At 34.8% G+C, this 23,684-nt stretch overlaps 1 long non-coding RNA gene across 1 annotated transcript; it reads right to left on the reverse strand.

The window, feature by feature from the left end:
* Positions 1-1,123: 1,123 nt before the first annotated feature.
* Positions 1,124-3,566, reverse strand: LOC145090484 (uncharacterized). The gene is made up of 2 exons (XR_013701606.1): positions 3,474-3,566; positions 1,124-1,352 (listed from the first exon to the last, which is right to left on the reverse strand). It is a non-coding gene; the product is annotated as an uncharacterized LOC145090484 (long non-coding RNA).
* Positions 3,567-23,684: the final 20,118 nt, after the last annotated feature.

The following is a 23,684-nucleotide window of genomic DNA, read 5'->3' on the forward strand; positions in this document are numbered from 1 at the left end:
TTACATCTAAATATAAGTCTTAATTTGAAAATATTACTATAAATATAATTTTTTGGTCTTAAATTGTGAATTTAATATATTAAGTTGTGAATTGTCTGTATTAAAAGTTGTAAATTGGTATTATTATGTTGAATTTATATTTTTTGTATTAAACTGTAAATAAGAGTTTTAAATTGATATTATTGTTGTGAATTTATATTTTTTGTATTAAACTTAAAATTATTGTAATAAACTATGGATTTTACATATTAAACTATGATTTTTATATTTTAAACTTTAAATTACTTGCATTAAGTTGTGAATATTTATTTAAATTATCAACTTGACTATATTAAACAGTTAGTTTTTTATATTAAACTGTGATTTTGTGTTTAAAAATGTAAATTGACTGCATTAAACTATGTATTTTTGTTTAAACTGTGAATTGACTGCATTTTGCTTTGAATTTTTTATTATATATGTTAAAATAGGAATGATTTATGTATAATTTTTTTGTTAATTTTCTTATGAATATATTTACTTTTTTGTTGTATAAATTTGTAAGAATCCACTAGTTTTTATAATTGTTTTGCATTAAATTCAAAACGAAATAATTAATAGTTTTTATTAGACTGTGAATGTAGTATTTAAGTTGTTAATTCATGACTTTATTTACAGATCTGATTTAGATGAAATGACGGGTACTATGTTGATACAGGTGGTTGGTGGCGACATGTGTTGGTATAGTTTGAGTTTTTTTATTTCTTTGAATTAGTGAATTATTGTAAAACAATTTGTATTAAGTTGTGAATTTTTTGCATTAAACTGTAAAAGAACTGTGTAAAATTGTATTTTATATAAGTTTTGTGTTAAAATATGAGAGCATATATGGATAAAAAGATTAGATTGCAAAAAATATAAGTTTGCTCTTTTCATACCAAAAGCACAAAAAATTAGAACTTTTAACATGTTTAATAACAGTATCGGAAAAATATTTACTAATTAATTGAGATTCTTAGGGTTCTTAATCTTTTATGGTTCTCATTTGAAACACACACACACAGATATATATACATACATATATATATATATATATATATATATATATATATATATATATATATATATATCAAAAGTCCGATAATAAATTATATAGTACTTGCTTTATTTATTATTCATATTATTTTACTATTACATCATTTCTTAATAGAGTAATGTGAGCTATTATTAAGCTTTGCACTGATTTTCACATCCATTAGCATTCTTGTAACACCAGTGTGTAGTTGGGCAACAGGAAACCGCATTTCCATCAGATCCAATAGTGAGAAAACACTTTTGATTTTGTGGTGACACTTTAATCTCACTTGTGTAACCTATGTAGAAAAAATGATGTCATTACTAACATGATATCGTATTATGATAATAATTTCTAAATGTTGTTACGATCATCATCTGATACCACTGTTGATGTTGTAACAAATTAATAAACAATTAACACATTCGAAAGCACACCAGAAAAACAACATTTCAATTTTTTTTAAACCCCAAGAACATATCCAATTAGACTAATAGAATCAACAAAATCAAAATCATGAGTGTTCTTATAAATATACTTTTGAAACATGTGTTCATTTGTAAATCAGATAACAATGAAATTAACCAATTACATGAATTAATTTTGGATATGATTTTTATTAATATTTCTATTTTTTATTCATAATATGGAGAATTAGGCTCCTCCTGTGTGATTTCATATGGGAATCAAATGAGATTACATATATATGTTATTAAATTGAATCTCATGAGGATGTGGTGTAGTGGGGACAGACAACGTTGGAGTGCTAGTTTGTGGCAAAAGGAAATATACGACCCAAATTTTTTCTCGCGTTCTCGATTACAAAATTATTTTCATTTGATCTTTCCATATATATATATATATATATATATATATATATATATATATATATATATATATATATATATATATATATATATATATATATATAGGATCATGTAGAAATTTAGAATTTGGTAGGAAAATATTTTCTGTAAGATTGAAAAAATAAAAGATTAAGAGTTAATTTTATTTTTGTCCAAATATTATAAAGGATATGACGTTTTCGTAATTATATGCAAAATTTTGTTACTTTTCTGACATAGGTTAATCGTTTTAAGGGTAAAAATAAGAAATAAAAAAAAATAAAAAAAAACAAAGAAAAATAAATAAAGTCACAAAAAATACTTGTTCAACATCCCCCCCCCCTTTATTTCTCTGTGCCACATGTCGTACGGTAGACTTTTATTTTACTTTTTCCATCCGTTTTAATTTTTTGGGAGTAACTTTGTTTTTCATATGATTTTTTTTTGAAAAGACCAAAGTTCTAAAAATTTATTTCTATACAAAATGAACACAATCATGAAAATTGGAAAAAAAATTAGTTTTTTAATTTTTAATACTAACAAAAAAATTAAAAAAATTTAAACAAATTTAATGAATAATTCTACTCAAAATAGTAGTGACTTTGTACAAATAAAAATAAAAAATTAAGGTGTTTTAAAAACCAAAATTGATTTTAAAATATTAAAAGTTTTAGTAAAATGTTAAATAGAGTATGATCGAAAATGAGATAATTCAAAAAACTATGATTCATAAAAATTATGGTTTAACATATTTATGATACTTAATTTGTGATGATCTAAAATATTTTCATTCAAATATTTTATGATCCTTAATTATTATATCTTTATTATTGAAAATTAAATTATCAAAAAAATATAATAATGTGAATATAGTAATAAAAAAAACTTAACTTAATTAATATATTATAAACAAAAATATATTATTAAAAAATAATATGATCCAAAATAATTTGATTTAAAATGTTATGATCCAAAAATGATAAGTTCTAAAATTTTATGATCCAAAATGATCTTATTCAAATTTTCAAGATCCAAAAATAATATGTTACAAATTAGTTTGATGCATAATATCGCTATGATTCGAAACTTTTTATAATTGTTAAACATCAAAAACTCGAACCATTATTTAATTTTTAAAAAAATGAAAAAAAAACAAACACAAGAAACATCAGAGGCATAGAAAAAAAAAACGTTCTATAAAACAGAAAAACCAAGTACATAAAAAAAACCAAGTATACATATATATATATATATATATATATATATATATATATATATATATATATATATATATATATATATATATATATATATACCTTTTGGCATAAGAGCGAAGAGCAAAAGAAAGACAAGAAACGTGATCATCCGATGGATTTTCATATCAATTATCTGATTATAGGATTCTAATATATAAAATGAAGATAAATAAATGGCAATATATAGACCTCAAGGTTTCACTCGAACATACTTGAAGTAAGAAATGCAAATAATATATATATATATATATATATATATATATATATATATATATATATATATATATATATATATATATATATATATATATATATTACCTTTTGGCATAAGAGCGATGAGTAGAAGAAAGACAAGAAACTTGATCATCGGATGGATTTTCATATCAATTATCTGATTATAGGATTCTAATATATAAAATGTAGATAAATAAAATGCAATATATAGACCCAAAGGTTTGACACAAACATACTTGAAGTAAGAAATGCAATTTACATGAATGTAGACATGCGTTTTGTGCCTCTCTCTCTCTCTCTCTCTCTCCTTTTATATATACATATATATATATATATATATATATATATATATATATATATATATATATGGATTTGGAGAATATATGGTAGTTAAGTACCTAATTTTAGGTATAGAGCCATACAAAACTACATAGTTTTAACAAAATACCATTAAATCTCCCTAACACCTTTCTTGCATCATTTATTAGAGCTTATGCTAAGTTTTTTTTGTATATATTTTAATAGAGTTTTATAAGTTTAAATTTGCACCCCAAATCGTTTATAAGAAGATTTTACCAACTACATGTAGGTCTCCAAATGGAATAGGAAAAAGCTAACAGTGAAAGAAAATTGTGTTTTTTAATGCAATTGAAGTCAATTTTACTGGTTCTATACCTAATGTTACATACATGACATCTATATATTCAATTTTCCTTATATATATATATATATATATATATATATATATATATATATATATATATATATATATATATATGTCACACCCCCAAACCAGAATGGCGGAAACATTCGGGGGTGGATGACTTCACGTAGTACCATGACAATTGAATATGGTAAAGAAAGTAACACAACCATTATATACATAATAAAAACGAACATTGTTGCGTTATACATATTTCCAAAAGAATATTACAATATGATGATTTAAAATGTTTGATAATAAACGCCTTAGCGTTCCTTCTTCAAAAGCTGGTAGTTACCTGTATTACTGATTCCTTGAGAAATACAAGTGGTTTTGAAAAAGTGTCAACAATAAAGTTGGTGAGTTCATAAGTGTTTTTGTACTGAAAAAGTATGTCTTTTTGGAAAAAAAATAGATACACGTAGTTTCCAGAAAATCCAATATTTTCCACATGTAGTTTGAAAAGTTCCCAAAGTTGGAGGGTGTTAGTATCTTTCGTACTTAAATGATAAAGATGAATTTTGTACTTAAAATAATGTAAATACCGAATGCATATATGAGTCTCGTAAATCAAGTTTGTTTTTATACTTTTATGTGAGTCTTATAACCATACTATTGACACAGACTGCCTGTAACAACATTCTTCAGGTGTTGTAGTGTTATAACATTTGTCACCCCAGACTTGCCGGTCTAACTGTAGCTAACAGTTTAGGTGCGGGGTTGTCAATCCCGTATGATCTATACACAAGTATCACGTTCTCCTCCAAGAGATTATGGCTTATAATACAGGACTTGAAATGCATACTTAAGAGTACGTTGAAGTTGAATATCTCACATCACTTAGTATAAATAGATTTACAATAAGAAAGTCTTTATTTCACTTTAGGTGAAAGTATTTCGTTTTTCAAGATGTATACGTAAGAATGTATGAATAACTCGCAAACTATACCCATTATAGTTTTTTTTTCTGAAAGTATGTTCCATTTGGTGAAAATAACTTGGTGAAATACTAAACTTTATACGTAAAGTAAGTTGTTGGTATCGAATAATAATAAGATAGATGTTGTATTTATATTTATATAAAACGATACGTTTTCTTGTATTGTAATTGTATTCCCCCCCCCCCCCCTAAAACATGAAAAGACTTGAAAAGTAGGGGTATGAACTCACTTGTTCGGTTTGAAGAGAGTGAGACTAGAGTCGAGCAGAACTTCAACTGCGGAAAGTTGCGTCTTCGAGCTTCTCGGGGATCTCGGTAGCGTAGAACCTTCGTCGGGGGCTTGGGTGTGGAACCGAGGGTATCGGGATGGCCTCTGGTGTTTACAAGTGTGTGAAAGTGAGAGAGAGAGAGAGAGAGAGAGAGTTTGAGAAAAGTGTGTCAAAATCCGGAGTTCATGCCCTCTATTTATAAGGTTGAAGGCGTAAGTATGTTGGGTGTGAGTACGTTGGGCGTACGCGTTACGCTGGGCGTACTTCGGTTACGCTGGGCGTAACTTTGCGTCATGGCTTACGACTCGGGTCTAGTAGGCGTAGAGCTTGCAGCCGATGGGACTTGATCCTACACCTGAGTACGCTGGGCGTACTCTTGAATTACGTTGGGCGTAATTCCGGCTTCAATATTCTAAATTCCGTAACTTTCGCATACAGGCTCCATTTTTCGCGTTCTTTATATCCACGCGTAGGTGAGACTATGCTCTACAACTTTCATTTAGACTCCGTTGGCTAGTTTTGAATTTATTTTTAATTATATGTTTTTAATAGGCCAGGATTGCTAAAATCCGTTAAAAAATCATAACTTCTTTATCCGACGTCTGTTTTTGTTTTTCTTTTTATCATATTACTCCTGTTGTGGAGACCTTCAACTCTCATTTAGGTTGCGTTAGCTAAATATCGTTCGATCTTTAATTCAAGTTTTTAGCTCTTTACTACTGTTACAAAACATAGAAAATTCGTAACTTCTTCATACGAGGTCCAATTCGGGCGATCTTTTTATGTACGTTTACGGTTTAACGAACTCTACGACTTTTGTTTAGATACTTAAGGCTAATATGCATTTTATTGGAATTTCACTTTTTACGTTAAATAATGTTTTACTAGGAGTGTCGTGAATATTTGAGTGGTCATAATTTCTTCATTATAACTCGGTTTCGAATGTTCTTTATGTTTTTGGAAACCTTGGCACGATATCTAACATTTGATGCATCCCAAATTTAGATTTTTGAACACTTTATTTTTTACGCTAATTTCGTTGATTCCAAATAGTTTCATTGTATTTGACTTTTGAGTGATACATTGCTTTGGAAAAATATAGTGTTGTCACATCATCCCCTATTAGAGGAAATTTTGTCCCGAAATTTAATATAAGACGGAGTTTACGGGTTAGGAAAGAGATACGGGTACTTTTGTTTCATCTGATCCTCGCGTTCCCAGGTGTATTCAGGTCCACGTTTGGCGTTCCAACGGACCTTTACAATAGGTATGCGGCTTTGTTTAGTTCTTTTAATTTCCCAATCCATGATCTCTACTGGTTCTTCTACGAATTGGAGATTCTCATTTGTTGCAATTTCGTCCAGAGGGACGACAAGGGTCTCATCGGACAAACACTTCTTCAGGTTTGATACGTGAAAGGTAGGGTGTACGTTGTGGTGTTCCTAAGGTAATCGAAGTTTGTAAGCCACCAGACCGATCCTGGCAAGAATCTCGAATGGTCCAATGTACCTTGGGTTCAGTTTCCCATGCTTTCCAAAATGTATTAATCCTTTCCAAGGCGAGACTTTTAGTAGGACATGGTCTCCAACCTGGAATTCCAAGGGTTTCCGTCTTTTATCCGCATAACTCTTTTGTCTTTCCCTTGATGCCTTCAGTCGTTCCCGGATCTGAACAATCATATCCATAATTTCCCTTATGATTTCTGGCCCAGTGAGAGTGTTGTCTGTTGCTTGTCCTCTTGCTAGTTGTGTGTCACCCACTTCAGGGATACCCACTTCAGCCCAACACAAAGGTGATCTGCACTTACGGCCGTAGAGGGCTTTGAACGGAGCAGCCTTGATGCCAGTGTGGTAGCTATTATTGTACGAAAACTCGACCAATGGTAAATGGGTGTCCCATGCCTTTCCAAAATCGATTATGCAAGCTCTCAACATATCTTCTAGGGTTTGTATGGTTCTCTCACTCTGGCCGTCAGTTTTTGGGTGACATCTAGTACTCATGTCTAGTCTCGTTCCTAGAGATCTTTGCAGCGACTGCCAGAACCTTGAGGTGAATCTACTATCTCGGTCCGAGATAATGGATATTAGCACACCATGCAGCCGTACAATCTCCCTGAGGTATGTTCTAGTTAGCTTCTCTAATTTATCCATTTCTTGGATTGGTAAGAAGTGCGCGGATTTAGTTAACCGGTCGATGATCACCAGATGGTGTCGAGTCCGCTTGCTGTCTTGGGTAATTTGGTTACGAAATCCACGGTTATCCGCTCCCACTTCCATTTGGGTATTTCTGGTTGTTGTAACAATCCCGAGGGATTTTGGTATTCCATCTTGATTTTGGCGCACGTCTGACATTTGCTCACGTAGGTAGCAATTTCGGATTTCATGTTCGGCCACCAGTATAGTTTCTTGAGGTCCAAATACATCTTATCGGAGCTGGGATGTACGGAGTATCGTGTCTTATGGGCTTCGTTCATGATGACTTCTCTGAATCCGTGCAACTTCGGTGTCCAGATTCGATCCATGAAGTAATGAACTCCATCACTCTTGACTTCAAGATTCTTATCCATTCCCCTTAAGGCTTCCCCTGTCACATTTTCGGATTTTAAGGTTCCTGATTGGGCTTCCTTGATTTACGTGGAGAGGTGTGAATTGATTTTCATAGTTAGAGACTTCACTCGGTGGCCCGAGTATTCCTTTCGGCTTAGTGCATCAGCCACTACATTAGCCTTTCCGGGATGATATCGAATTTCGTATTCGTAATCATTTAGTAGCTCTACCCACCATCTTTGTCTCATGTTGAGTTCTTTCTGATTGAGGATATGCTGGAGACTTTTACGACAGGTGAAGATTGTACATTTTGTGCTGTAGAGATAGTGCCTCCATATCTTTAGGGCGAAAATTAATGCTCCTAGTTCGAGATCGTGCGTCGTGTAGTTTACTTCGTGTATCTTTATTTGTCTTGAGGCGTAGGCGATGACCTTCCCTCATTGCATCAAAACACACCCAAGTCCTTGGTTTCACGCATCACAATAGACAACGAAGTCCTCCGTTCCTTCTGGTAAGGTTAGGATGGGTGCACTACATAAGGCTCACTTTAGTGTTTGAAACGTGATGTCTTGTTTTTCTCCCCAGTCGAAGGTCACACTCTTCTGAGTTAGGGTGGTAAGTGGCTTAGCAATCTTCGAAAAGTTTTGTATGAACCTTTGGTAATACACGGCGAGTCCCAAAAATTGTCGGATTTCTGTTGGGTTTCTTGGAGTCGTCCAATTCTCTATTGCTTTGATCTTGGAAGGATCCACGTGTATCCCATCTTTGCTTACTACGTGACCTAGGAAATCTACTTCCCGAATCCAAAACTCGCAGTTTGAAAATTTTGTGTATAGCTTTTTTGCCCTCAATGTTTCCAAGACTTGGTGGAGGTGTTGGCTGTGTTCTTCCTTGCTTCTTGAATAGATGAGTATATCATCTATGAACACAATCACGAATTTATCCAGGAAGGGACGACATACTCGGTTCATCAAGTCCATGAACACCGCTGGTGCATTTGTCAATCCAAAGGGCTTCAATACAAACTCGTAGTGACCATAGCGTGTTTGGAATGCCGTTTTGGGGATGTCTCCTTCCAGCACTCGCAGTTGGTGATAACCAGATCTTAGATCGATCTTTGAGAAGTAGCTTGCCCCCTGTAGTTGGTCGAACAAGTCGTCTATGCATGGTAGGGGATATCGGTTCTTGATTGTGAGTTTGTTCAGCTCCCGATAATCGATGCACATGCGAAAAGATCCGTCCTTTTTCTTCACGAATAGGACCGGTGCTCCCCATGGTGAGAAGCTCGGTCTGATGAAGCCTTTGCTCAGCAGCTCGTTCAATTGACTGGACAGTTCCTTCATCTCGGCTGGGGCTAGACGGTAAGGCGATTTTGCTACTGGAGTAGCTCGGGGAATTAAGTCGATTCTAAACTCGACTTGGCGTTCTGGTGGGATCCCTGGAAGATCTTCTGGAAAGATGTCTGGGAAGTTGCAGACTTCCGGAATGTCTTTAATGTTCTTTGATTCTTGTTTCTTGTCTATTAAGTGGGCTAGAAAGGCATGATATTTCTTGCGAAGATATTTTTGTTCTTTAACACAGGAGATGATTTGTAAATTTTTACTAGTTTTGTCACCATAAATGACAAGAGTTACGCTGTTTCGCAGATTGAGGCGAACGGCCCTTTCGTGACAAAGTATATCGGCATGGTGAAGGCTTAACCAGTCCATACCGATGATGACATCAAAACTTCTTATTGAAATGGGCATAAGATCGATTTGAAACAAGTGCTCGTTTAAATTTAATGTGCACCCTACGTACATATCGCTTACGCTTTCCGTTTTACCGTTTCCCATTTCTACAGTGAATATTTTATTGAGTGGTTGGGGTTTTTGATTAAGTAGATGTTTGAATTTATGACTCACAAAACTTCTCTCCGCACCGCAGTCAAAGAGTATACATGCATAAATGTTGTCGAGGAGAAACGTACCCGTAACCACCGTGGGGTTAGCTATTGCTTCATTTTGTCCTATCGCCAGCACTCTTCCAACACCGCCAGCATTCTTTGCTTTGGGGCGATCCCTCTTGAAGTGCCCAGTTTCTCGACACCCATAACATGCCTAGCTTATTCCAGTACCAGGAACTTGAGTGATTGGTCGCGCTGGTGCCTTACAGAAACGGGCAGTATGCCCTTTCTTGTCGCAGTTTTTACAGTGCATTTCACGACAATTACCGTGGTGATGGTAATTGCATTTGTTGCACTTTGGCAGGTTCCCAGCATATTGCTTCGTTAGCGCAGGGTAGCAGGAGTTGTAGTGGGGGCAGTAGCGGCATGGACCGCCACCATTTGTTTCTTTGAAGGTTCTTGCGAAGTTTGCCCTTTCCTCTTCTTCCAGAACTTCTTCTTGTTGTTGTTGTTGGCATTGTTTTCGTTGTTGTTGCTTCCTTTGGTTGGTTCAGCATCGACGGTCGTGACACTTTGACAGACACCACGATCAACAAGAGATTGCGCCAGTTCCTTGGCGCTGTCGAACGTCGTGGGTTTGGAGGCTAACACACTCCCTCGAAGTTGGGGTGATAGTCCCCATATATACCTTTCCACCTTTTGGCTTTCCAGGATCATCATTCCTGGGCAAAGTATTATCAACTCACTGAATCTGTTGGTATAGCCTGTAATGTCCGAGCCTACCATCGTAAGGCCCCACAGTTCCTGTTCGAGCTTTTGAATCTCGCCTCTTGGGCAATACTCTCGTAGGAGCATTCGTTTCAGGTTTTCCCAACCCATGGAGTTCGCCATTACTAGGGTTAGTGTCTTGACGTGGCTGTTCCAGCACGTTAGGGCTCGTTCGGAGAAAGTACAGGCGGCGAATTTCACTTTGCTTTCTTCGGGGCATGCCCAAATTTCGAACACAACTTCCATTTTCTCTATCCATTAGGATAGAGCATCACTCCCCCATTCCCATTAAAGGGAATAGGTTTGCCGTTGGTGAAGTCTTTGTAAGTACATTCCCCGGAATAGCCTTGGCTTTGGCCATTTGTAAAGCTGTTTATTCCTCATCCTGACCCGTTGTTACTTATTTGTGCCATCGCTGAAGTTACAGCGGTTGTTACAGCAGCTTGGAACATAGCTGCATCCATAGTTGGAGGGGTGGTGGAGGTGGTGTTGGAGCTGAGTTTCTGCGTGATGATCTATGAGGAGGCATGTTCTGGTAGAGAAATAATAATGAAGACTATAAGTTTCTAATGATTTGACAATCGTGCACTAGAGGGTTAGTCATATCTTGTAATTTGTAATTTGTTTTGACTTTAGTTAATGGTTTCAAAGTAGATATAGCAACTTAGATAATCCTATAAGTTTCGAGAGGTATGTAAAGAAATACTTCATATATATATATATATATATATATATATATATATATATATATATGTCATACATACGGTGTGTTACATTACGCTTCGTGTTTAGGAAAATTCGACCTATCTAGAGGTCTCCGATTACAAGTTCAAAGAAAGTAAGAAAAACTTTATCTGAGGTCCTATTCTATATCAAAATTGTTGGAGTTGGGCAAGTCCTACTTGTGGCATGTTGTGCATTTGGAGCTAGACTCGGCATCCGATTGCTTGACTCCCATTAAACGCCTCCCAAGAACCACGCGTTGTTCCTTCATCTCTGTTATTTCTGCAAGTGCTGCCTCCATTTGGCTTTGAAGCATCCCTGTGTGGAGTTGGGTATCTTCGTGTAGTCCGTCCAGACGACGGATGTCTGCGGCGTTACCCTGTGTAGCAGCATTGATCTCATGAATTCTGGCCGCTTGCATGTCTGAATGGTAGTTCTGGGTGGCTATTGTGCCCACAAGAACGGGAAGTGCTCGATCGGCTGAGCCTCCCCCACTGACATTGTAAAACTCCCGACACATGCCAAAAGGAGGGCGTACACCTAGTTGACGGCTCCAATGGTAGAGATGGCTTCCCCAAATGGGAATGGGACCTTGGTAACCCATTCTGACTTCGGGAGGACGAGGAGCGGGAAGGTTGATTACTTCCGGCTCGGAGTCTGTTCCATCCGTAACTTCCTTTTCCTCCTCTATAGGCTCTTCTTCCTCTTCGACTTCCTCGTCGACTTCAAATTCCTCTTCGACTTCCTCTTCGATTTCCTCTAAGTCTACCTCCGAATCTTCTTCTATCCATCCACCATTACCTTGGTTTGGGTAGTAGGGATCTCCCGGTATATGGAATCCGGCCATTTTGTCTGTACTAGGATAGAGGTATAAGAATTTTATAAGAAAAGAAATTTCTATTTAACGGCATCCTAAGTTTAACTATATCTTGTGGTGTGCAGGTTTTTCATTGTCCTTTGCAGGTTAAAGTTCTTTATTTTATAACAATAATCCTATAGTATTTCGAATTTGCAAGTCTAGAAATTTTATTTGGTAAGTTTTTGACTTGTTGTCCACTACGACCATTCCTCGATGTATGTTAGTCAAATCCAGGATAAATATAGTTGATCAGGCTATATTTATTCTCGATTTGATTACATACCTCGAGGCCCAATCGTAGTGTCGCAATTTGCCTTAATACTTTTTAGAAAACTTTGTTATGATACGAGACCGATGCATGCGTGTAAAAATGTATATCTTAAAACAAATATATATTGTTTATGAAAACATTTTGTCAGAGGGTTTTTGGTCGCCTTTGAATTTATAGTTTGTATATATCTTATGTGGTTCGATATATTTAGTTCACTATAAACAATGCTCTGATACCAACCTGTCACACCCCCAAACCAAAATGGCGGAAACATTCGGGGGTGGATAACTTCACGTAGTATCATAAAAACTGAATATCGTAAAGAAAGTAACACAACCATCATATATATAATAAAAACGTACATTGTTGTGTTTTACATATTTCATAAAGAATATTACAATATGATGATTTAAAATGTTTGATAATAAACGCCTTAGCGTTCCTTCTTCAAAAGCTGGTAGTTACCTGTATTACTGATTCCCTGAGAAATACAAGTGGTTTTGAAAAAGTGTCAACAATAAAGTTGGTGAGATCATAAGTGTTTTTATACTGAAAAAGTATGTATTTTTGGAAGAAAATAGATGCACATAGTTTCCAGAAAATCCAATATTTTCCACATGTAGTTTGAAAAGTTCCCAAAGTTGGTGGGTGTTAGTATCTTTTGTACTTAAATGATAAAGATGAATTTTGTACTCAAAATAATGTAAATACTGAATGCATATATGAGTCTCGTAACTCAAGTTTGTGTTTATACTTTCGTGTGAGTCTTATAACCATAATATTGACACAGACTGCCTGTAACAACATTCTTCAGGTGTTGTAGTGTTATGACATTTGTCACCCCAGACCTGCCGGTCTAACTGTAGCTAACATTTTAGGTGTTGGGTTGTCAATCCCATATAGATCTATACACAAGTATTACATTCTCCCCCAAGAGATTATGACTTATAATGACTTGAAATGCATACTTAAGAGTACGTTGAAGTTGAATATCTCACATCACTTAGTATAAATAGATTTACGATAAAAAAGTCTTTATTTCACTTTAGGTGAAAGTATTTTGTTTTTCAAGATGTATACGTAAGAATGTATGAATAACTCGCAAACTATACCCATTATAGTTTTTCTGAAAGTATGTTCCATTTGGTGAAAATAACTTGGTGAAATACTAAACGTTATAAGTAAAGTAAGATGTTGCTATCGAATAATAATAAGATAGATGTTGTATTATATTTATATAAAACGATACGTTTTCTTGTATTGTAGTTGTATCCCCACCCCCTAAAACATGAAAAGACTTGAAAAGTAGGGGTATGAACTCACTTGTTCGGTTTCAAGAGAGTGAGACTAGAGTCGAGCATAACTTCAACTATGGAAAGCTGCGTCTTCGAGCTTCTCGGGGATCTCGGTAGCGTAGAACCTTCATCGGGGGCTCGGGTGAGGAACTGAGGGTGTCGGGATGGACTCTGGTGCTTTCAAGTGTGTGAAAGTGAGAGAGTGTTTGAGAAAAGTGTGTCAAAATCTGGAGTTCATGCCCTATATTTATAGGGTTGAAGGCATGAGTACGCTGGGCGTACCACCGGAGTACGTCGGGCGTACTTCGGTTATGCTGGGTGTAACTTTGCGTCATAGCTTACGAATCGGGTCTAGCTAGGCATAGAGCTTGCAGTCGATGGGACTCGACCCTGCACTTGAGTACGCTGGGCGTACTCTTGAATTACACTGGCGTAATTCCGGCTTCAATCTTCTAAATTCCGTAACTTTCGCGTACGGGCTCCGTTTTTCGCGTTCTTTATATCCACGCGTAGGTGAGACTATGGTCTACAACTTTCATTTAGACTCTGTCGGCTAGTTTTGAATTTATTTTTAATACTATGTTTTTAATAGGTCGGGACTGCTAAAGTCCGTTAAAAATCCATAACTTCTTTATCCGACATCGGTTTTCGTTTGTCTTTTTATCATCTTACTCCTATTTTGGAGCCCTTCAACTCTCTTTTAGGTTGCGTTAGCTAAATATCGTTCGATCTTTAATTCGAGTTTTTAGCTCTTTACCGCTGTTACGAAACTTAGAAAATTTTTAACTACTTCATACTAGGTCCAATTTGGGCGATCTTTTTATGTACGTTACTCTACGACTTTTGTTTAGATACTTAAGGCTAATATGCATTTTATTGGAACTTCACTTTTTATGTTAAATAATGTTTTACCGGGTGTGTCGTAAATATTTGAGTGGTCATAATTTCTTCATTAAAACTCGGTTTCGAATGTTCTTTATGTTTTTGGAAACCTTGACACGATATTTAACATTTGATACATCCCAAATTTAGATTTTTGAACACTTTATTTTTTAGGCAAATTTCGTTGATTCCAAATACTTTCGTTGTATTTGACTTTTGAGTGATACATTGCTTTAGAAAAATATAGGGTTGTCACAATATATATTACAATATGAGTATTAACATATAACTACTCCTATACAAATGTTTAGATCGTTATTCTACTATAAAATTTATATTATGTAGTAATTTTGTAAATATTAATGTGAATAGTATTGAGTGTTTGTTTATATATAGTCAAAAATGATTAATGATATATATTTGTACATAAAAAAATTATAGCAGAATAATAACAATAAAGTAGTATTCTTGTATTCTCATTTTATTTACTATTATCATTTGAACCATCCACATATATATATATATATATATATATATATATATATATATATATATATATATATATATATGTTATTAAATTGAATATCATGAGGATGTGGTGTGGTGTGGACAGACAATGTTGGAGTGCTAGATTGTGGCAAAAGAAATATGCGACCCAAATTTTTTCTCGTGTTCTCAATTCCAAATTTGTTTTCATTTTAATTTCTTCCTATATATATATATATATATATATATATATATATATATATATATATATATATATATATATAGGTTCAGGTTTATTTGAAACCATTCTAATTTTCTGAGACCGTGAGACCAAATCTAAAAATAATTTTAAAATGAAAAATAAATGAAAAAATCCAAAAATTCATTTTTTAAATATTATTTTCGGAACTTGAATTAACTAAAAAATAAATAAAAAATCCCGTTTTTTTTGAAAAATACGTTAAATATTCTAATAGAATATTACACTGTACATATTCTAAAAAAAATTGAAAATGCAAAATAAATGGAAAAATGTAAAAATTCTTTTTTTAAATATTATTTTCGGAACTTAATTAACTAAAAAGAATAATAAAAAATCTCGTTTTTTTGAAAAATACGTGAGATATTCTAATAAAATATTACACTGTACATATTCTAAAAGGTAATTTTAACATGCAAAATAAATGGAAAATCCAAAAATTCTTTTATTAAATATTATTTTCGAAACTTGAAAGAACTAAAAAAAATAAGTAAAATAAATAAAATAAAAAAATAAAAAAATGCGTCTCACGGTCTCACAAAATTAGGCCGTCTCACATGAACCAAACCCTATATATATATATATATATATATATATATATATATATATATATATATATATATATATATATATATATATATATATATATATATATATAGAAATTCAGAAAAATGTAGGAACCGTGAGGACAAATATTTTAAGTAAGATTGACAAAATAAAAGGCTAATATTGAATTTTATTTATCGTCAAAATATTGTAAAAAGATATGACGCTTTTATAATTATATGGAAAATTTTGTTATTTTCTGACATAGTTTAATTGTTTTAAGGGTAAAAAAAAACAAAAAAAAAACAAAAAAAAAACAAAGTAAATTAAATAGTCACAAAAAACACTTGTTCAACAACCCTGTAATAATTGGAAAAAATTGGAACGCTTGTACGATACTATATTTTGACTTTTAAGTATTATGAATATTTTATCGATAATGGCTGAAGGAATTTAATATGTTTTATTAAATAAGTCCTTGTGAAAAATAAAACAAGTGACAAATGATAAATTCTGTTACGACGTATGAATACGAACCAACACCGGTTTGTGAAAATTAGCATATAACGTCATTTGAACGCAAAAAGTTTAATTACCGTATCAACATGTCTATAGTTGATGGGTAAGTTAATTTATATATAGAACTTGTGCTTAATAGTTGTGAAGGATCTAAATTTGACAAATATACGAACCAAAGTGACGAAACGTGTTTAACGTTTGTGTTAACCAGTTAAATGTCGTGAAATTATACATTGGTCAATAATATTTAAATGAATGAAAATATTAAATGAATTATTATAAGACATAATTAGAAAGTATGTTAGTGTTTTTAAATAAAAAGAATAAAACATAAACATTTACGTTCAAACACACAAAAACTACATTGTTGTTTTATACTAAGAATACATGTATGTATATGTACATGTGTATTATTATCTAGTGGATGACTAGTTATGAGTTATGACTTAAAGTGATTTTATGTAAGGAATATTGTGTCTAAATCAATTAAGATAATAGAAATGGTTGAGATAAGTGCCAACTTAACTAATAAGTGCTTAATCACTTAAGACATTTTACTAAGAATACTTCTTAATCCCTCTTTTAATTTTTAAGATTAACACCTTCCCTCTCCATAACTAGAACTTTTAACTAACTAACTAACTAGTAGTTAGTTAGTTAAATAATTCTATACTTAACCAACTAGGAGACCAAGTGGCTAGACAAACATCACATCTCATAAACGCCCATCCCATCATAAGCTAGTTTAGGCTTGTCTCCTTATATTCTTCACCTCTCTCCTCCTTCATAATCTGTAAATATCTCCTTCATTCTTCTCTCATTTCACCAGACAATACTCCAGGGAAAAATCTCTCAACCTTCATCTCATTTTCAGCCACAAGAACTTCCTTCCAAAGCCATCAAACCGTGAACCTTAAGGGTTGTTGTTCCTTGGTGTTTCAGTCACCATTTCACCCATCTACACCTTCCTTTTGCTTGATATTTTTACCAAAAAATTCCCTTGGAAATTAGTTGTTATGCTACTCTAAATTAGAGACTCAAAATTGTTACACCCCCAAACCGAATCAGCGAAGACATTCGGGAGTAGAGGATGTCATGTACAATATCATAACAATGCACAATAGTAAAACAACCAACAGAATCCATTGCATTAATAATATAGTTAAATACATGTGTGTTATTTGTAAAGTTTAAATGACACCAAAAATATATAATCAAAATAAAGACGAGTCTGGAATTCGCTCTGTCTTCTCAAAAGCTGAACGTGTGTACTTGTCTACTGGTTCCCTGAGAATACAAGTTATTTTGAAAGAGAGTGCCAACATGTAATTGTTTGTGAGTTCATAAGTATATAGTGTCGTCTGTTTGCATTTGTATCGTGTAAATGTTTGGATTAGTATCATGAAAATTTTTGTATTTGTATCATGTATATGTTTGTATTAGTATCGTGAAAATGTTTGTATTTGTATAGTGAAAATGTTTGTATACTTCCCAGAAAATTCTATATTTTCTCCTTTTATATTAAATGTAGTCTCCTACCCAAGACCCGACTGTTTATATGTTTGTTCTCTAGTAAAAATGTAATGTTTATACTTGAAATTGTATGAAATGTATGTTTGTACATCATAACTGTATAAAAGTATGTTTTCCATATTAGTGGCTATCTTCTATTTTAAAAAAATAGTGTGCAATCTTTTTGTGAGAATATCACTGTATAAAGACATGGAAAAATGAAGATGTGTAGTTGTATTAAGTTAAAATACTCTACTGATAGTTTTACTACCTTGTAACAGAGTTGGCTAATTAAGGTTAAAATGTGATAGTGGTTATAACCATACTTGATCGACCTAGTGTAAAACACGACGCTGTTCGAACGTCGAAAATGATATGAAATTTGTCACCCATAGACTTGTAGGTCCCACTGTAGCTAGCAGCAAGTTGTGGGATGGTCAAACCTGTATAGATCTATACACAAACTCACGCTTTCCCTCCAAGAGACTCTGGTTACAAAACGTAACACAACAAAGGTATTGATGTGCCATGAAGTAGTATCTCACATTTTAGTTATCATGTACATGTATAGTGTGTATGTTCCTTCTGTTCCTTGTATGTGTATGTGTTCCTTTTGTGAATGTATATGTTCCTTTTGTAAATATATATTTTTAGTGTTCCTTCTTGTTCTTGTGTATGTATATTTATGTATGATCTCTAAACTATACCTATTATAGTTTACATAGTATGTTTGTTTTGTAACTGACTTGTAGAAAAGAGTCAATTGCTCAGCATGTACAATTGAGTTAAGTATAACTTTGAAAATCAGATTTAATATTCATATATGTATTTAGCATGTATAATCTTAAGTTAATCGACAGTCAGACTAGTGAATCCTACCCTAAGCCCACAACCAAACAAGGAACAGGAGTCAAGGTCGATAACAATAGTCCTAAGTCTATTAAAGCATACTTATACACAAATATATAAATGAATATGGTTTTGAAAGTAAATGAGTTTGAAAAGGGTTTTGAAAATGATGTTTAGCAATGTTTGAAAAGTGGTACATTTCCTTTGTTTGCAAGTATTCAAATGTAGATAATAACACAATGCTATGGTGTTATAACTTGTATCCCCCCTATAGAAAGCATTTAAAACATGTAAAAGGTTGATTGTAGGGGTATGAACTCACCTGCAGTGAGTGACTTGAATGAAAGATCGATATAGGATGCTTGGTATCACTAGTGAAGTCCTGAGTACAAATGGATCCTATTTAGCATATGATAGCATATATATATATATATATATATATATATGTGTGTGTGTGTGTGTGTATATACAATTAGTGCCTTTTACATCTAACATGTAAAGGAAACAACCTTAGGAAGTAGGAAACACTTACAAAGAAGTGTTAGAATCGAAAATGGAAGGTTGATGAGGTGCTCACGGTCACTTGAAGTGTTAACGGCCTAAGAACACTTGTGTGTTTATGACCAAAATGATGAAGGTTTGAAGGGTTCACAGCCAAGATGAAGGGTTCACGACCCTCGAGTGGTTCACAACCTAAGAAGATCTTGAAGATCTTGAACCAATGTGATGAACCAAGAGGTGGAAACAAAGGCTTCAAAGTAACAACAAGAAGAGGGATGAGTTTCTTATTTAGTTCGATTTTTTCGATAGGTATAACAAGTGTCTCATCGGTCAGACACTTCTTCAGGTTCGATACATGGAAGGTAGGGTGTACATCGCTAAGTTCTTGAGATAGACTAAGTGTGTAAGCTATTAGGCTGATTTTAGTGAGAATTTCAAAAGAACCAATGTACCTTGGATTTAGTTTACCACGCTTGCCGAAGCGTATCATGCCCTTCCAAGGTGAGACTTCTAATAGAACAAAGTCACCGACCTTGAATTCGAAGGGTTTTCGTCGTTTATCCGTCTAGCTTTTCTGTTGATCTCGCGAGGCTTTTAGTTGATCGCGAATTTGAATAATCTTTTATATCGTCTCTCGGATGATTTCTGGACTTGTGAGAGTGTTGTCATGGACATGCCCTTTAGCTAACTGCGTGTCACCCATTTCAGCCCAGCACAGAGGGGATCTGCACTTCCGGCCATAGAGGGTTTCAAATGGAGCAGCCTTGATGCTTGTGTGATAACTATTATTGTAAGAGAATTCAACAAGGGGTAAATGAGTATCCCATGTCTTCCTAAAATCAATCCAACAGGCTCGCAACATATCTTCTAGATTTTGAATAGTCCTCTCATTTTGTCTGTCGGTTTGTGGATGGTAGGCTGCGCTCATATCCAGCCTAGTTCCTAGTGCCTTCTGTAATGATTGCCAGAACGTCGAGGTGAATCTACTGTCTCTATCCAAGATAATAGATATGGGTACACCATGCAGTCGTACGATCTCTCTAATGTAGGTTCTGGTCAGCTTTTCCATCTTGTCAGTTTCCTTGATAGGTAGGAAGTGTGCGAACTTTGTTAAGTGATCAATGATCACCCAAATGGTATCGAGACCACCCGTTGTCTTGGTCATGTTGGTTATGAAGTCCATGGTAATCTTCTCCCACTTCCACTCAGGTATCTCTAGTTCTTGTAGCAAACTTGAGGGTTTCTGGTATTCGACCTTAACCTTGGCGCAAGTAAGTCACTTTCCCACGGAGGTAGCAATTTCTACATTCATCTTAGGCCACCAGTATAAACTTTTGAGATCTAGATACGTCTTATCCGAACCTGGGTGAAAGGAGTATCGAGTCTTGTGTGCCTCGTTCATGACCACATCTCTGAACCCACCGAATTTCGGTGTCCAGCTTCGGTCCATGAGTTATAGAACTCTGTTACCCTTGACTTCTACATTCTCGTCCATTCCTCTTAGGGTTTCACCTGCCACATTTTCAGGTTTCAAGGCTTCCTGCTGAGCCTTCTTAATCTGTGTGGATAGATGTGAATGGATTGATATCGTCAGAGATTTGATATATGACCTGAGTACTCTTTCCGACTTAGGGCTTCAGCTACTGCATTGGCTTTACCGGGATGAAAATGAATTTTGTATTCGTAGTCATTTAGTAGCTCGACCCACCGTCGTTTTCTCAAATTGAGTTCCATCTGATTGAATATATTTTGAAGGCTTTTGTGATCTATAAAGATAGTGCTTTTTGTACCATACAGATAGTCTCTCCAGATCTTTAGAGCAAATACCACTTCTCCTAACTCAAGATCGTGTGTATTGTAGTTATCTTCGTGTGTCTTCAGTTGTCTTGAGGCATAGGCGATGACCTTTCCCCGTTGCATCAGAACACAACCAAGCCCTTGGTTGGATGCGTCAGATAACATTATGAAATCTTCTATCCCTTTTGGGAGGGATAGTATATGTGCACTACATTGGGCTTGTTTTAGCGTTTGGAATGCATTCTCTTATTTTCCTTCCCATCTAAAAGTCACACCCTTCTGAGTCACGGTGGTAAATGGCTCGACTATCTTTGAGAAATTTTGAATGAACCTGCGATAGTAGCCAGCGAGGCCTAGAAATTGATGAATCTCTGTAGGTGTTGTTGGTGCTGACCAGTTCTCGATTGCCTTAATTTTGGAAGGATCCATGTGAACTCTGTCTTTACTCACCACGTGACCCAGGAATTCGATTCTTCGAAACCAAAATTCGCATTTAGAGAACTTCACATATAGCTTCTCTGCTCGTAGGGTTTCAAAGTTCTGACGTAGATGTTGAGTATGTTCTTTCTCGCTATGGGAATAGATAAGTATATCGTCGATGAATACAATCACGAACTTATCTAAGTAAGGACGAAACACCCTATTCATTAAATCCAAGAACACTGCCGGCACGTTTGTTAATCTGAAGGGCATGACTACGAACTCGTGGTGACCGTAACGAGTCCGAAAGGCTGTTTTGGGAACATCTTTCTCTAGAACTCGTAACTTATGGTAGCTAGATCTTAGATCAATCTTTGAGAAGTAGCTCGCTCCCTGCAGTTGGTCGAATAGGTTGTCGATGCGAGGTAGAGGATATCGGTTCTTAGCGGTCAATTTGTTTAGCTCGCGGTAATCGATGCATATATGGAATGATCCATCTTTCTTCTTCACGAACAAGACCGGGGCTCCGCAGGGTGAGAAGCTTGGTCTAATGAATCATTTGATTAGCACCTCGTTCAGTTGACTGGATAGTTCTTGCATCTTGGCTGGTGCTAGATGATAAGGTGATATGGCTACAGGGGTAGCTCTAGAGATTAAGTCAATTATGAACTCGACTTGGCGTTGTGGTGGTACTCCTAGAAGATCTTCAGCAAAAGACGTCGAGAAAGCCACAGACATATGGGATGTTCTTCATGTCTTTCACCTCTTTATTCGTATCTACAACGTGAGCTAAGAATGTGTGGTAATTTTTTCTCAAGCACTTATGCCTTTAATGCATGAAACGATTTAAAGGTTTTTGTCACACCCTGGCCATCGGCGGAAACACTGGGTGTTGTAATGTCATTCTTCGTATCACAGTTATATAACATACATTGAACAGTACTAAAGAAAATACATACCTTTAATACACTATCATAAAGACATGATATTATCATGTATATAGTATTTAGCATGTGTTTTCCCCTGAAAATATTAGAAAGTGGGGCCGTGAAACTCACCCTAGTAGCGTGATTTTATGTAATCTAAGCAGAAACGGTCAGCGGTACGAGGTCGTCGGGGCTCGAGATGCAAGAGGGATTCAGCAAATGAGAGAAAAGGGAAGAAGTTCAGGTGTGAGAATGGTTGGGGTCGAACTTGCTATTTGTAGGAAGGATTTTGGCCTCTCACGCCGTGAGCCATATAGTCTCACGTCATGAGCCATGGCTAGTCACCCCGTAGACTTGCCATTTGCGTCCCCAGCAACAGAAGGTGGCCATATAACTCCTCAGGTCGTGAGATATCCTAGCTGACATTGTGAGCTTAGAACTTATCCCTTCGTAGCCTCTTCATGCACCTTCTAGGTCTGAAATGTGGCAAAATGACTCCTCACGTCGTGAGCTTAGTCGGATTAGAGTTTCTGACAGTTGTATCTTCGGAAGGTCGTAACTTTCACATATGAACTCCGTTTTTGATGTTGTTTATATCCACGAGTAGGTATTTACGAGTAATACAACTCTCTTTTAGACTCCAATAGCTAATTCTAAGTCTATTATAAATTCCTCTTATTATAGAGACAGGGCCGGTCCATTGATTTTTAATGCCTGGGGCGAGATTCTAAACTAATGCCTTTATTTATTTAAAAAATAGTAAAAATAAAATAAATTTTACAATCAAACCAAAACAAGGTTATACAAACAAAAGTATACATAAAATTCATCTAAAACGATGCCTCCTTGCATTTTTTTGAAGCAAAAATATCTATTATTTTATCATAATCAACACTTCGTAGGAATTGACTTTCAATACTCAAAATTGCTAAGCCATTTAATCTTTCTTGAGTCATGGTACTTCGAAGATATGACTTCAATAACTTCAATTTCGAAAAACTTCTTTCCGCGGAAGCAACTGTGACCGGTACCGTCAACAAAATTTTATATGCCAGCAACACATTGGGAAACATGTCCATCTCCTTTGCGAACTCCATAATTTGAATAGCTGTCCATCTCCTGTTCTTTTCGTTTTCGTTTCCTATTTTGAGCACCAGATGGTTGTTTTCTAGGAAACATATTTAAACTTCACAACAAAAATTGTAATAAAAAAGATGTATTAATAACAAAGAAGGATACAACCTGAGATTAGTAATCCGTGAGATTAGCAATCCGTATCCACAACCTGAAGTTAACTATGTATCCACAACCTAAACAAAAAAATAGTATCTTTTAGATT

Source organism: Lactuca serriola, chromosome 2, assembly GCF_051521515.1.
Source record: "Lactuca serriola cultivar US96UC23 chromosome 2, Lser_US96UC23_V15, whole genome shotgun sequence".
NCBI lineage: Eukaryota > Viridiplantae > Streptophyta > Magnoliopsida > Asterales > Asteraceae > Lactuca > Lactuca serriola.